This window comes from Crinia signifera, chromosome 11 (assembly GCF_055691185.1).
Source record: "Crinia signifera chromosome 11, ASM5569118v1, whole genome shotgun sequence".
NCBI lineage: Eukaryota > Metazoa > Chordata > Amphibia > Anura > Myobatrachidae > Crinia > Crinia signifera.
Genome location: NC_139227.1, coordinates 69,432,073 through 69,447,710, shown reverse-complemented (window position 1 = coordinate 69,447,710; position 15,638 = coordinate 69,432,073).

Genomic DNA, 15,638 nt, shown 5'->3' with positions numbered 1-15,638 from the left:
AAATAACACAAGATGGTATAGCGCTGTGCTTAATATTCTTTAGTATTTATTTTAAAATATTTTTATACATATAAAATAAATAAACAATGTGGCCAACATTGGGACAAACAAGACTAATTACACACATAGATGAGTAAGCTTCCCTGCTTAATAGCACTTTTTAGTAAGCAGCTAGTGCAATATGGTGGATTCCTTTGTTGACCCGGTTAGTAAAAGTTCAATGGGTAAGGTTTCCCATATTATGTGCACAATAGGGTTAATACTTAAGTGATTGTCCGGATAGAGCAACAGGGATCCTGCTTGCAATCCCCAGCGACCTCGCCGACCGCTAGTTCACTTCTGGCAGCGGTCTTTTCTGAGATGTGAATCACTGGTTCTGTAGTTGGCAGTTCAAGTCCCCAATCCTCTACGCATTTCTCCGCCTCTATGCTCGTTCAGCGGCTTCCACAGATGCTCATTCAGCGGCTTCGGCCAGAAGTGAACTAGCGGTCGGAGAGGTCGCTGGGGATTGCAAGCAGGATCTCTGTTGTTCTATCCGGACAATCACTTAAGTATTAACCCTATTGTGCACATAATATGGGAAACCTTACCCATTGAACTTTTACTAACCGGGTCAACAAAGGAATCCACCATATTGCATGCTGCTACTAAACAATTAACATTGACATTACTAAAGTGCTATTAAGCAGGGAAGTTTACTAATCTATGTAAGTCTTGTTTGTCCCAATGTTGGCCACATTGTTTATTTTATATGTATAAAAATCTTTTAAAACAAATACTAAAGAATATTAAGCACAGCGCTATACCATCTTGTGTTTTTTTCTGTTAATCCATTATTAAGGGGTTTGGTAATCCCCCTTAGGTAATAGCTGCAGTGCTTAATATTATATAATCAGCGCTCAATATCAACTTGTTCTTGTGCTATTAAAATATCCCTCACAAAATGTCCGCCCCCTTACAGCAGACCATTTTTTTGGATGCTAGTGGAGGCTCCTCTGGCATCCAAAAAACGAGGGAGATTTTAATAGCAGCACGACAGGAGCCAAGCCAGGAGAATCGCCGGAACTGCAGACTAATAGTTCTGCGTGTCCCGGTTACATAGGTGGCGGTGGCAAGCTGAAATGGGGGTAAGGCAGGCAGCAGTGAAACGATAGCCCCTGCAGACCCCCGGTGCCCACACTTTACTCAGCGCCTCCGGGGCTATTGTTACGCCACTGGCTGATCTATCTAGTGCGTGGGCACCTTAAGTCAGAATCTTGAGAGTATGGGTCAAGGGTGCAACTATCAGTTACTGTAGATTTTTGGGGGGCATGGTAATTAGGGGCCAGCGATATGTATCTACTCACCACTCGAGATTTGTTCTCTTGCTCTGCTATGAGGAACAGTATATGGACAATGGAACTCTGTTTGGGATTTCTATTCTTTTATGGTAGAACTAAAAGCTCTATGGACCACATTAGTATGGGCAGCATGGACAGTGCAATGGTTAGCATTACTGCATCACAGCACTGAGATCATGAGTTCAATTCCCACCATGGACCTAACTGTGTGGATTGTATATTCTCCCTATGCTTGCATTGGTTTCTTTCAGATACCCCGTTTTCCACCCATAATCTAAAAATATACTGGTAGGTCAATTGGCTCCCAACAAAATGAATCCTAGTGTGAAAGTATGTGCGTAATTGTTTACATGGTAGGAAATATATAGATTGTAAGCTCCACTGGGCCAGGGGATGATGTGAATGGCCAAATATTCTCTCTAAAGCGCTATATAAATAATAATAATAATAATAATGTTGACAATAATAATAGTAGAAGAGAACTGTGGGTATTATAACTTGCAGCGGTCTTTGTTTTGGGCTAAGGCAGGGGTCCCTAAACTATTTAGCTCTGGGACCCCATCAGACAATACAAATAATTACAGGACCCCAACAAGTTACTGCAGAAGGTCATCACGTCACATGTGTTGTCAGCAGACAGTACATACATGGCAGCATTGTGGAGGCACAGAATGATGGGAGGAGCCTGAAGTAACAGGCAATTCTCAATAGATTGTTCAGACTCCTTGCATCAGTGACTGAGATTAGAAAAGTCATCAGCCTGACTGTCAGCAACATGGAGTCGCGACCCCATGCTGAGAAGGTCAGAACCCACTTTGGGGTCAGGACCCACAGTTTGAGAACCGCTGGGCTAGGGAAACCTTACCTTTATGCTGAGTGTAAAGGCTGGCTGCGCAAGTGACAAAAATGTCCTAAGGAGAAGAGAACTGAGAAACCTTCTCCTTCCTGTTAAACTAAAAAATATGTCCATAGAAGTGATAAGAGACCCTGCTAGCAGGGTCTCTTAAGGTAGGCCCTGTTTTAAATCAACAGAAGAGGTCATACACACATTCATCAAATATGTTTGGTACTGAGATGAGCTGCTAGAGCAGGGCTGGGCAACACCGGCCCTCCAGATGTTAATAAACTACACATCCCAGGATGCTTTGCATTAGTTTTGCTATGTGGCCATGCTGAAACTGATGCAAGGCATGCTGGGATGTGTAGTTCATAAACATCTGGAGGGCCGGTGTTGCCCAGCCCTGTGCTAGAAGTGGATAAGTGTGAGATGGTCCCAGCACAAAATGGCCACTATCTAGAGGTCATCTTGGACCATACTTGCCTACCTTTTCACAGAGAGGAAACCCACCCATGTATGTATATGCTGTGATTCGAGGCTGGGGGAGGGACACGATTTTCGGGACCATCATGGCCAGGGGCGTAACTACAATTGTGTGGACCCCATAGCAAAATTTTGAAAGGCCCCCCCTCCACCATTTCACTAAAATGGGGAGAGTGAAAGAAAAAAGGCTGGGATTTATTAAAAAAGAAATGCTGTAAAAACCCTGCAATTTCTAATGTACTAAAGCCCACTTCGGTGGGGCTCCGCTGTGGAGGGTAACGCCAGCTTTATCTAGCTTTACCCCTCAGAAGTCTATGGGCTTCTCTCTGCAGCACTGCCAGAGGGATCCATCATGGATCTCTCCCAGCATGCCCCACGACCAGTGCCATCAGCAGAGTGACTCCCGGATCTCAGACTCCGAAGTCCATAAACAGCGCCGCATCGCAAAGGGCAGCCCTTAATGCAAGAGCTGTCCTTTGCGTTACTAATTGCATATGTTAGTGCATAAGCGATTCGTATGGATGCGGTAGCCAGCAGAGGGGAAGGGGGGGGGGGCGGCGGATGCATAGAATACCCAGAGTGCTGAGAGAGGGAGGGGGGGCAGGGGAGATAATAAAAAAGAGAGAAAACGGGAGAGAGAAAACGGGAGAGAGAAAACCGGATGGTTTGAGATTGAAAAAAAAAGGGGGGGGGGGAATGAGAGAGAAGAGAGATGAGACAGAGTGGGAGTGAGAGAAAGAGGCAGCATGGGAGTAGAGGAGAGGCAAGCAAGCCAGGGTTTGAAAGGGTTTACAGGCATGCTTTTTTTGTGCTGCGGGCCCCATAGCAGCTGCACCCCCTGCACCCAGTATAGTTACACACTGGATGCGGCAGCCCGATGCACAGAGTGCCGGGGATGCGGCAGCCCAATCCGTACGCTATTGTGCCGCCTAAGGATAGCACACTGTACGGCAGCGTGGATGCCGTAGTAACAGCCGGCTGGCCGGGAGATAGATGGTCGCGGTGTAGACGTCATGCACCGCGCCTATCTGCCGGGCAAACTCGTATGTACGAGAGCCGCTTGCTGGTGCCGCTTAGGAAAAATACAGATCAAAATGCATTCAAAGTGGGGAGGGGGAGCAGGTGGTGAAGACACGAAGTGTACGGTCGGCGTACGATTCGCCTGCCGCATCCCCGGCACTCTGTGGCTATATAAACAGCATTAGCACGCTCTATTAATATTACTAGCCAGTGGGAACCATATTGAAATATATGTGGGGACCACAGCTAAGTATTTAGCCAATGTTACACACACGCTGATTTCTTCAGGCAATATATAAGTAATACCTTTTGCCTCCTGACCTGGCCACCATTATTACCTGTGAAAAAATTGCGGATGTGTGCCAATTACAACACTTGCACTATCCTGCAATTTCTAGCCATTCAGGACACTCCCAGGTGACTATCACCTAAATGCCGCGTATATAAGGAAAATAATGTATAGGATATAAGACTGGTAATATATGAATTAACCAGCACAAGGTTACAGATCAAAACATCATAATATAAGAAACAAATAAAGTTTATTAAAACTTAGGTACTTGTGTACTATCACGGCTCCCATCTCATTGCATACCATAAGGCTTAAGATGGTATGCAATGAGATGAGATGTGCTGCGATGGGACCCGATCTTATACAATTTAAAATTGTATACCATTGTATATGGCATACGATGAGATGAGATGAGATTTTAAATTGTATAAGCACACTAATGGGTGCTTTCAAGGTCAATTGGCCCCCCTATAAGATTTTTAATTGTATAAGCACCCTAATGGGTGCTTATAATGTTAAATGCACCCCCACGCCAAGCGTGGCGAGCGCAGCGGTACACGTCCTCCGACCTTTTCATACCCCCACTATCCATGTCAGCGTGGAGTTGATTTTATATAGTGTGGCAAGCGCAGCGAGCCACCGAGCCCGAAGCGTGGCGAGGGGACGCGTAATACATGTAAAGTATTACGCGTCCGCTCGCCACGCTTCGCGCTCGCCACACTATATAAAATCAACTCCACGCCGACATGGATAGTGGGGGTATGAAAAGGTCGGAGGACGCGTACCGCCGCCGCTCGCCACGCTTCGGGTTGGCGTTGATAGTGGGGGTGGCGTGGGGGTGCATTTAACATTGTAAGCACCCATTAGGGTGCTTATACAATTAAAAATCTTATATGGGGGCCAATTGAACTTGAAAGCACCCATTAGTGTGCTTATACAATTTAAAATCTCATCTCATCTCATTGTATGCCATTGTATGCCATATCCATGGGTCTTCAACCTGTGGCCCTCCAGATGTTGTGAAACTACGTGTTCCAACATGCATTGCCACATTTTTTTCCTACAAGAGCATGCCAAAACTGTCAGGGCATGCTGGGACATGTAGTTCCACAACATCTGGAGGGCCACAGGTTGAAGACCTGTGCCATATACAATGGTATACAATTTTAAATTGTATAAGATCCCATAAGATGGAAATCGTGGGAGCCGTGATAATACCAAAACTTATATTGGGCAGGGGGCTCCACGTCGTGAGGATTTAATTATCCTTTTTAATTACATGTCAATGTATGTATGTGTGTATATGTATGTGTGTTTATTTCACTAAATTTTATAAAATATCAAATAAAAGTTCTATTTTATGTATTTATGTATTTTGGTGCACCACATAGAGTTTTTTTGTTCTTCAAAAAATCATTCTTTTGCTCAGGTAAGATTAGCAGCGCTGTCGTCACTAATCGTGCGGTGATTAATCTTCGATCAGGCAGCTACCTTTATTCTGTAACTTGTGTGTCACACACAAGTTACAGAATAAAGGTAGCTGCCTGATAGATTCCATGCTGTGTATACTAGGAAGGCTCCACGACTATTGTGCCCTGTGTGAGGGATTGAAGATTAATCACTGCACGTTTAGTGATGACAGCCCTGCTGATCTTACCTGAGGCCTCTCACTTCCAGCACCTTTTCCCAGTTTTGTGTCAATGTCGACATCTGTCAAAATGGACCTTCAATTAGTGTGATGCATACTCTCGCAAGGCTTGCCATGCTTCAGGCCTGGTGCCTTGCTTCGCTCAGCAACCTTTACCATTCTGATGAAGCCGCTGACGAGGAGAGGCGGGGAAACGCGTCATCAAACTACTTCCTGTCGCATCAACCACCGGAGCCTGGGAGACAGAAGCCGGAGCTGGGAGTCCTTGAGAAGGCTGCACCATCGGTAAGACCAGCAGCCGGGGACCCGCTCCAGGCGTGCATTAGTCACCCAAAAGTGGATTACAAAGCGACAGTCTCCTTAAAACGGAGCATAAGCACAAAAGAGATCTCATACCCACAGCACTGCACGTGTGAGTGTTACTGAGCTGACAATTATACCAGAGCAACCTGAGTGACCTGCATGTGTGAAGCTTTATCTATTGACAAGCTGCATTTACTAACCTGCTTACAATATTAACCTATTGCTTGACACTGCTAACCTGGGCGCTTCTATATAAGTGTGGATTCAAATCCAAATAGCCGCTACAAGAGGCAATTTATGTGGCTACACTAACAAAGAACTTAACCCAGTGTATGTTGCCAAAATCAAATTGAAAGCATTATTGGAGGTTTCGCAAGCAACTTTATCAAGCTGTGTTGCTGGAGTGCATAAATTGATCTTATATATTTTTTTTTTTTTCAAATATTTTTTTATTGAATCTCATAAAATATGACAATGATACATCACATCCCAATTCGGATGATATCGGTACAATAGCATCAATGAAGATTCAAAACATTTTCGAACATTTGCTATATCTATAACAGTTCACTATATAGATAAAACAAGGAGCAGTCTCCCGAGTTATCCAATAAAGTATGGACATGGACCTATCTTGTTGATAATTCTCAACAGATAGTGTTGGGAGAAACTCCCCATTTATCAACCTGTTTTTATCATTTGATTGATATAGTGAAGATATCCTAAATCATACATAATAAACAAACAAACAACAAATAAATTAACTGTGAGTAGTATCAAGAAAAAGATATACAAACGTATATTCTGGTCCTACCCCAACATGTCAGGCATCCAGAAAAATGTGAACCTTAGTGCCTGCCCAGCAGCCGTCCCGGACTGCCGACCCATCCACAGAGAGATCCTCTTGGTGTAGAAATCAGGAGGAGAAGGAGAGTCAAGGAGTAAGAATAAGGAGTAAAAAAGGAGGGGGGGGGGTATGGAAGAGCGAAAAGGGGAAGAAAGAATATATTTCTAGGTTGGTGTGAAGGGGTTTAATCAACGATCTATGGTAATTGGTGGAGTGTTCTGCAATTGCTGAAGGGAATACCAGGATGTGTTTTGAAAGCATCCCTGTATGGCCTGTTTAGTGCGGGAGGGGAGTGTATTAATGAATTTATTCCAACAGGCAAATAGTTTAGGGGTGAGGAGTTCCTTGTGAAGCGAGGTCTCCAGCCAGTCCATTGTGAACAGGAAGAGAAGGCGTGAAGTTGCCATTTCTACCGCTGGGGCCTCGGTGTGTATCCACTGCTGCAGGATCGCCTTTTTTCCTACCGCTGAGAGGAGTACCAATAGTTTTTTGTCATTTTTGGTATATTAGGTTGGTCCGCTATGTGTCCAAAAAGGGCCCAGGAATCAGTACAACTAAATGATATTTTAAGTGTAGTCGTGGCGTAATTATGCAGCGCATGCCAAAAAGTTTGTATGTGGGGGCACTGCCAAAGACAATGATGGATGTCTGCCTCCGGGGTAAGGCATTTAGAGCAGTCTGACCTTTCAGTTGTACCCATAAGGTAGCAACGCTTGGGTGAGAAATAAGCTCTGTGGAAGATTTTATATAGCATTTCCTGGTAGGAACTGGCCGTGACAAGTTTTAAATTGACAAGGAAGGTCTCTAATATAGCCTCCGAGTCCAGAGAGGAGGATTAGGAGGCCCATTTTGCAAGTGCCGGTAAATCTGTGTCTGCGTCCAGCTCTGGACGTATGCGTCCATATATGTTGGAAATTGAGTGTGTTTGAGTACGGATCACCGAATCCAGTGGATTCGTAATATCCTGGGGCTGGAGTTTGTTTAGGACAGATCTGAGGTAGTGAACAGCTTGAGTGTAGGAAAAGGCATTACTAGGCAAGAGCTTAAATCGTTGTGTCGCTTCTTCAAATGTAAGTGGAGTATGAGACGTATTAAGTAAATGTCGTAGACATGAGATGCCCTGGGATCGCCAGGCCACAAAAGGTGATCTGGCTTCTCCCTTCTGGAACTCCAAGTTACCAACCAATGGAAGGGATAGGGAGTAAAAGTGTTTTAAGCCTAGGGATTTTCTCGCACGCCTCCAGGCGTAAACTGTGGAGGCCAATAGGGGGTTATCGAATTGGGGGTTGGTTAACTGTGATGGGCGAGCATGTAAGAGGAAGCCTAGTGAGAGAGGAGCACTAAGTTGTGAGTCTAGGGCCGCATCAGTGTAGATAGCTGTGTCATTGATCCAGTCCACTGCAAAGCGGAGGATGCATGCCAGGTTGTAGTACGTTATGTTAGGCAGATTAAGGCCTCCTCTTTGAGTCGTCTGCATCAGTTTATACAGACTGATTCGGGGTCTTTTAGCATTCCAAATAAATTTGGTAAGCATGGAGTGAAGTGAGGATATATCTGAATCAGATATTAGAACTGGCGTCATCTGCATCACATAAAGTAATTTTGGGAAGCTGGCCATTTTGAATAAGTTGCATCTACCCAGTAGGTTCAGTGGCAAATTTTGCCATAGATTAAGTTCTGTTTGGATTTTTTGGATGACCGGGGTAATATTATACATATATAGTTTATGGGGGTGGGGAGGAAGAGCTATGCCTAGGTATGTGATGTACGTTGTGGCCCATTTGAATGAAAAGGGGGCAGTCCAGTCCGTTCTCACTTGGCCATATATGGCCAGTGCTTCTGATTTGGCAAAATTTATGGAAAAACCGGCAAACGAAGAAAAGCGTGTTATGACTTTTATAAGATAAGGGACAGAGTGTTTTGGATTAGATAGGAAGAGGAGAATGTCATCTGCAAATGCGACGACTTTTAATTCTCTGTTGCCAATTGCTATTCCTGCAAGGTCTGGGGAGGAAATGATGTGTCTTATGAGTGGTTCGAGTGCTTAATTAAAAAGCAGGGGCGAGAGGGGGCAACCCTGTCTAGTACCCCGTTCAAGACGGAAGGGCGGGGATGCTATGCCATTTACCATCACTTGGGCTGTGGGGAGGGTGTACATCGCCTGAATCAGCCCCCTGAAGGATCTCCCAAAGAGTTGTTTAGATAATATGGTCTGTAAATGTGACCATGAGATTTTATCGAAAGCCTTCTCGGCATCTAGATTAATAAGTATATTCATTTGGAGGTTGTGAAGTCGGGTGTGCGTTATCGCCGCTATGGCTGCACGAACTCCCATCACCGATTGTCTGCCCTTTACAAAACCCAACTGGGCTGGCGAGATCAGGCGAGGTAGGCACTTCTGCAGGCGATTAGCCATCAATTTGGTTAAGATTTTAAAGTCTTGATTTAAAAGGGAGATTGGGCGGTATGAGCCCATCGAAGAGGGGTCTTTACCCGGTTTCAATAACACTATTATTCTGGCTTCGTTGAATCTGAGTGGCATCTCTCCAGTTGTGATTATGTGGTTATATAGTAGTGTAAGGGTAGGTGCTATGTCCCCTTTTAATAATTTATAATATTCTGCCCCGTACCCATCTGGGCCAGGACTTTTGCCATTGGGTAGAGCTTTAATGGTGTCCAGCACCTCCTCCTCTGTGACTGGACAGTCTAAAAGGTCCCTTTCCTCTTGAGTCAGTGTGGGTAATTCTGTTCCCGCCAGGAATGCCTCACTAGCCTGTGTGTCTGATGATTCTTGAGTATATAAGGATTCATAGAACTTAGAGAATTCACTGCTTATTTGGTTGGGATCAGTGATAAAGATATCAGAGTTGTGGATACTCTTAACCCATGTGCGAGATTGGGGGCCCTTCATTAGATTGGACAATAATTTCCCAGATTTATTACCGAATCTGTGTAGTTTATTACGGTAGTAGTTATGCGAGGATTGGGCTTGTTCCGTGAGGAAAGTATCATATATTTGTTTTGCGGCCAAATATTCCTTTCTATGGGTCGGGGTGTCTTGTCTTTTATATGTGTTATATGCCAAGGTCAGTGCAGTACTGAGGGTATGAAGTTGGGTTGTGAATTTTTTGCGTTTGGAGTGGACGTATGACATAATATGTCCTCTAAGCACCGTCTTTGCTGCGGTCCAGTAGATGTGGTGATTATCAACCTGGGCTGTATTATAAATGATAAAGTTGGACCATGCCTGTTTAAGATGTAGAAGAATGTCCTCTGAGTGAAATAGGTGTGCAGGGAATCGCCAGCTTTTAGTGAAGGTTTGGGGTCTATTTAATTGTAAAGTCAATAATATAGGTGCATGGTCAGATATAATTATATCATGTATAGCCGTATGTGTCACCCTGGAAAGCAGATGATCAGAGAGAAAGAGGTAATCTATCCTGGAGTGTGTTGAATGTGGGTGTGAATAAAAAGTGAAATCCTGTTGTAGGGGGTTAAATATGCGCCAAGGGTCACTGACGCCCAGTTGGGAGCATAGAGGAGAGAGGAGAGTAGAAGATGTTTGAGACCTGGCCACACTTACCCCGGTTCTGTCCATGGATGGGTCCACGACCGTGTTGAGGTCTCCACCTAAAATAAGGTTGGTATAACCCCATGACAGCAGCTTCTGTAATAAAATAGCAAAAAAAGATGCATCAGGGTTAGTTGGTGCATATACATTAAGCAGTGTATATTGAGTATCATCAAGAGACAGATCTAAGAGAATGAATCAGCCCTCTGGGGCTATAATTTGTCTGGTAATGGAGTATCAGAGGCCCTTGTTAAGTAGAATAGCCACTCCCCTGGTCTTGTTGGTGAAGGATGCCGAGATGCATTCCCCCAGCCATGGGGCCTTGAGAGAGGGATGTGAGCCCTCCACCCAGTGGGTTTCTTGCAGAAAAACTATATGGGGTTTCATACGGGTGAGGTGGGACATAACCTTTTTGCATTTAATGGGGTGGTTAAGGCCCTCGACATTCCAAGAAACTATATTAAAGGTAAGAAGTGTGGATTCTTCTCCTGGTATGTTTGAAGAGGGAAATTGACTGGTCATATCAGCCAATTACCGCTGGGCGGATCATAGTGAAATCGAATATTAGCTGAAAAAGGGGCCCCTCTCTGTCCCAGCAAGCAGAGGGGGGTGATGCCATGGTGGGACGGGGTCCGTTAAAAGGACGGGCAGGCACATAACATAACAACCAAAAAACTTGTAATAATAGTAGAAAGGTCATTAATCTAAGCCTAACAGATGTTTAGCGGCTAAGTTAGTACATCTTCTCAGCAGAGAAACAATAGGAGCACACCCTACAACAGATGGTTGTAGCAATAAAAGAAAATAGAAGGACACATATCAGCGAACCTCCATGCGGCCAGGGACGCCAGGTCACCCAATCAAGTCTCAGGGATTGAGAAATGAGCCCTGGCTTTTGCCGGGTCTTCAAAGAAGAGAGTCTGGCCATCCCTAAACACACGGAGGCGAGCCGGGTACAATAATGAAAATTTTATCTTAGAGTCGATAAGGTGTTTGCATATTGGTGCAAAGTCCCTGCGTTTGGAGGCCACCAGATTAGAAAAGTCCTGAAAAATGAGGAGTCGGTCACCCTGGTACGTGATACTGTCCGTTTTCCGGTAGTGATCTAGGACTTTGACTTTATCGGCATAATTGAGGATGCGCATTATGACCGGCCGCGGCCTGCCATTGGGGTTAGGTCTATCTGGGCCGATTCTGTGTGCCCTTTCAATCACCAAAGGCGATCCTTTGAGGTCCAGTGCCAATTGCTCTGGGATCCATGAAGCTAGAAGGTCCATAAGTTCATGACCCTTAACCGACTCCGGTATGCCCACCACCCTCAAGTTATTACGGCGATTTCTGTTCTCCAGGTCGTCTAATTTTTCAGACAGGGTAAGTATCTCCTTGGAGTGTGCGGCCATTGTGGTCTGGGCCGCCTGAAGGTCATCTTCAAGGGAGGAGATTCTTTGTTCAGCCGTATCTAGGCGTTGGGAGTGTTGAGTAAGTTGAGCCAAGGTGGAGTCAATGGAGGTCTTAAGGCCCGCCAACTTCTCATCTAGCATTGGGCCTATGACGGCCGCAATATCAGTTGCTTTCATTTTTGAAGATCTGGGTGTATTTGTGGCTTTTCTTTTATTTTGAGAGGTTAGGCGGGTAACGGAGCGATCAGAGTCTGATGAGTAGCCACACTGGGAGTCAGCAGGCGGGATGCGGGAGGAGCCTGTAGAGGACATTGAGTAAGGCACTAAAAAATTTTCCATGCACCTTCCCCAGCAGGAATGAGTGATAGGTGCCAACCAGTGCAGGGATGCCTAGGTGGGCTGTTGCAGGTGTGCTGAGTCAAAAAAAAGGAGCAGGTCACATTTCACTGAGAAAACATTATATACAGAGAGGTATAGCTAGTATCCGCTTCAGCATCTGAGGCTAATTGTATTATATTCACATATCAAAGCAGTCGGTGAGGAAAGGCAGTATAGAAATAAGCAGCATCATCAGCCATGTTGGGCCAATCTGGCAGATATGGTGTTCAGGTTGTTCAATTGCGTACACAGCTCTTCTCCCAGCATGGGGAGAGAGATAAAGTTGAAAGGAAGCCGTGTACAGTGGGGGGGTGGCGGCCACACTGTATTGAAACACTTGGCAGAACTGTCACAGCTCTGTGTCTAGAAGGTAGCTTTAGCAGGAGATTGTATGCGAATACTACAGGTCTCAGTCCAGCAAGGAAAGGTAACAGTACAGGCGATGTGAGTGCCCCGATCTTGAATAGCTATGAGATTGCCAGTCAGATGAGCATTCAACTATGCCTCTATACGTGGGAGCTGTAGAGTGAAGCCTGGGGCCCTTCTGTGTGTATGGGGTTTGGAATTGTGGACTTTATAGGGAGCAGAGTCCTGTATATGGCCTGGGTAGGGTGCAGGCTGCGGGGATTGCCGTTTTGTAAAATGGCCGCCAATGGTGACTTTCAGCGTTTTCCACCTCCTCCTCCCCAAGCTTCCAGCGCAAGGGGGTCCGAGGCGTGGGTGGATAGTGACCTGAGTCGGGCTAGCAGGGTTATGGGCTGGCAGTCACCCTGGGCTGTTGCGGGCGTGGGCGATAGTGGCAGTGTCCCCCGCCGGGCAGCGTGTTTGTAGCAGCGTCCGGCCGCCCATAACCCCGGAGTCTCTGCTGAGCGCTCCGGAGTGTCAGCGTGTGGGGCCCCCGCCTGGCTTACCGGAGCTCCAGGTATGGGGTTGTTGTCCGTCTCCTCTGTCTCTGCTCCCGGCGATACCGTGGGTCTCTTCTCGCGCTTCGCCATTCCGGATGCCACGGACGGAGTGTCGTCTCGAAAATCGAGGCCCCCGGCTTCAGGTCCCGGTAAGGCCGCAACCTGCAGGAGCACTTAGAAGTGCTCCCCGGCTTGACTTCTCTGGCATCTGGGCGCTTGTATAAGAGGAGAGGGGTAGGGTAGGAAGCAGATGTGTGGAATTATAAGGGTTTTTCCTTGATTTTGGGCGCCGGGGCTGAGGAGCTGATGTTAAGTGCGTCCTGTCTGTTCAGCCGCCAGGCCACGCCCCCCCCTTATATTTTATTTTATTGTTTGTTTTTTATTTCTATGACTTTGATAGTCATTAGATTACTCCATTTTACAAATTGTATGAGATTGTCTCACCGGCCGGTGGTAATGTTTATTTAGTAATTAGTAACTTTTTATTGTGAAAAATAAATAATTTTAAATTTATTCAGATACTTGGGTCCCAGTCCATTAGCGCCGTTTACATTTTGTTGCTTTACCATTCTCAAGTGTAGTCCATGTGGATGGTAAAATATGAAAAAGTACAAAAACAAAATGGAAAAAGAAGTAAAAATGCAAAACATTTTTGGGTCCATCGCTTTTTTATGTAGACCTTTTGGTGTCAACCCTTCAATTTTCTATTTCTGTAGCTATACCAAAAGACCCACATATGCCTTGGTAAACCTGAGTCCCCCTTCCCACATGAATCAATTAATGCATCCATATGTCTTCAGTGTTCAGATGCTGATAAAAGTTAAATTAAAAAAGAAGGTAGCCAGGTTTGGGTTTTGATTGTGTGTATGTCATACTTGCCTAACTGACCCTCCTTCAGGGAGAAAATGTTACTTTTTTAATTTTATTTTAAAGCGGAAGCCAGGATTTGTTTTTGTTTTCCAGACTGATCTATAAGAAAGTGTCCTTCCTATCCTTGCCTCCATCCATGTGGAAAGCATGTGTTTGATACTGTGTTTATATATAGACTTTGTGATTATACTTTGTGTTGCTCCTATGTAGCATATCCAGGGCAGGCGACAGGGGGGGTCAAAGGTGACACTTGTACCGGGCCCCGACCAGTTGAGGGGCCCCAAGGCTTTGAGAGACTCAGGGTCTGTAAGCATGGCTGCCTAATCACCTGTCTGGCTACCCATACTAATGAGTTTAGTGACATCACGGAACACACCAAACCACACAACACACAATGCTGTGCCCTCCCATCTGCCATTCCCTATTATATTGCATTGTAAATATTAATTATCTGTTTATTTCTAATAATAAAAAAAATACATTTAATATGCAATGTAATAACAATCCGCATTCGGTGTTGGGGGGGCCCCCAGAGATATCAGTGTTCCGGGCCCCAAGCATATCTACTAACATGTTACATAGATGCTGCATGGTTATTGTTATCACCAGTATATAAGCTTGTTTTTATCCTTGCTTAACCTTCCAAGGGATTTCTCCCTGTAAGCCTGTGGTGAAATTAGTGCATATTAATATCTTTTTCTTTCTTCTAATCCTCTCCAGCTCATATGACGAAGATGATTTGTCAATTTATTTCCAGGAACTACAGCAGAGGTTTGTTCTTCTTACTCTGCTCTCTCCAGGTTCTTGAAGATTTCTGAACCCAACAAAATCCTGTGCAGATCAATTGTTCTAATGCTCCAGGAGATACCATATGCTCTGTTCCTGAGCTTCCCTCTTATATTCGGATTGCCATTACCTGTGGTGAAACATCTTTCTTATCAATTCACCTGTTCAAAATGGGATGGCAATAAAAAATGAAGAGGGAAGTCCAGGAACAGAGCATTGTGTCCCTCCAGGAGAGGGTCATGTTGGAAACTGATGTTCTTCCAGGAAACTTTTGCTTCTTAATCTAATATACAGAGGTTTGTGACAATCATTCATGTGTAAACTTGTAGCTCTAATATAGCTGCTTCAGGTTTGTATTAATTATACGGTACTTGTTTCCTAGCACGGCCACAACGATTTAGATCGTTGTGGTCGTAAGATAAAAAATCGGATCGATCGCATCGCATGCGATTTGGTCGCATGCGATGCGACCGATCCGACCGACCGATTTTTCACCCGATTTTTTTTTTTTTTTCACCTGATTATTTTCAATTGCCCCCCCAAATGTTACTAAGTGGGCTAGACCCCACGATAGACGTCAACCCGAAGCGTGGCGAGCGCAGCGAGGCCGCGAGGGGCGGCGGTGCGCGTCCTCCGACCTTTTCATTCCCCTACTATCCACTAGGGCGTGGAGTGAGAATAGAATAGTGTGGCGAGTGCAGCGAGCCACCGAGCCCGAAGCGTGGCGAGCGCAGCGAGCCCCGCGAGGGGACGCGTATAACTTCACAGGTATACGCGTGCGCTCGCCACGCTTCGGGCTCGGTGGCTCGCTGCGCTCGCCACACTATTCTATTCTCACTCCACGCCCTAGTGGATAGTAGGGGAATGAAAAGGTCGGAGGACGCGCACCGCCGCCCCTCGCGGGCTCGCTGCGCTCGCCACGCTTCGGGTTGACGTCTATCGTGGGGTCATGGCGGG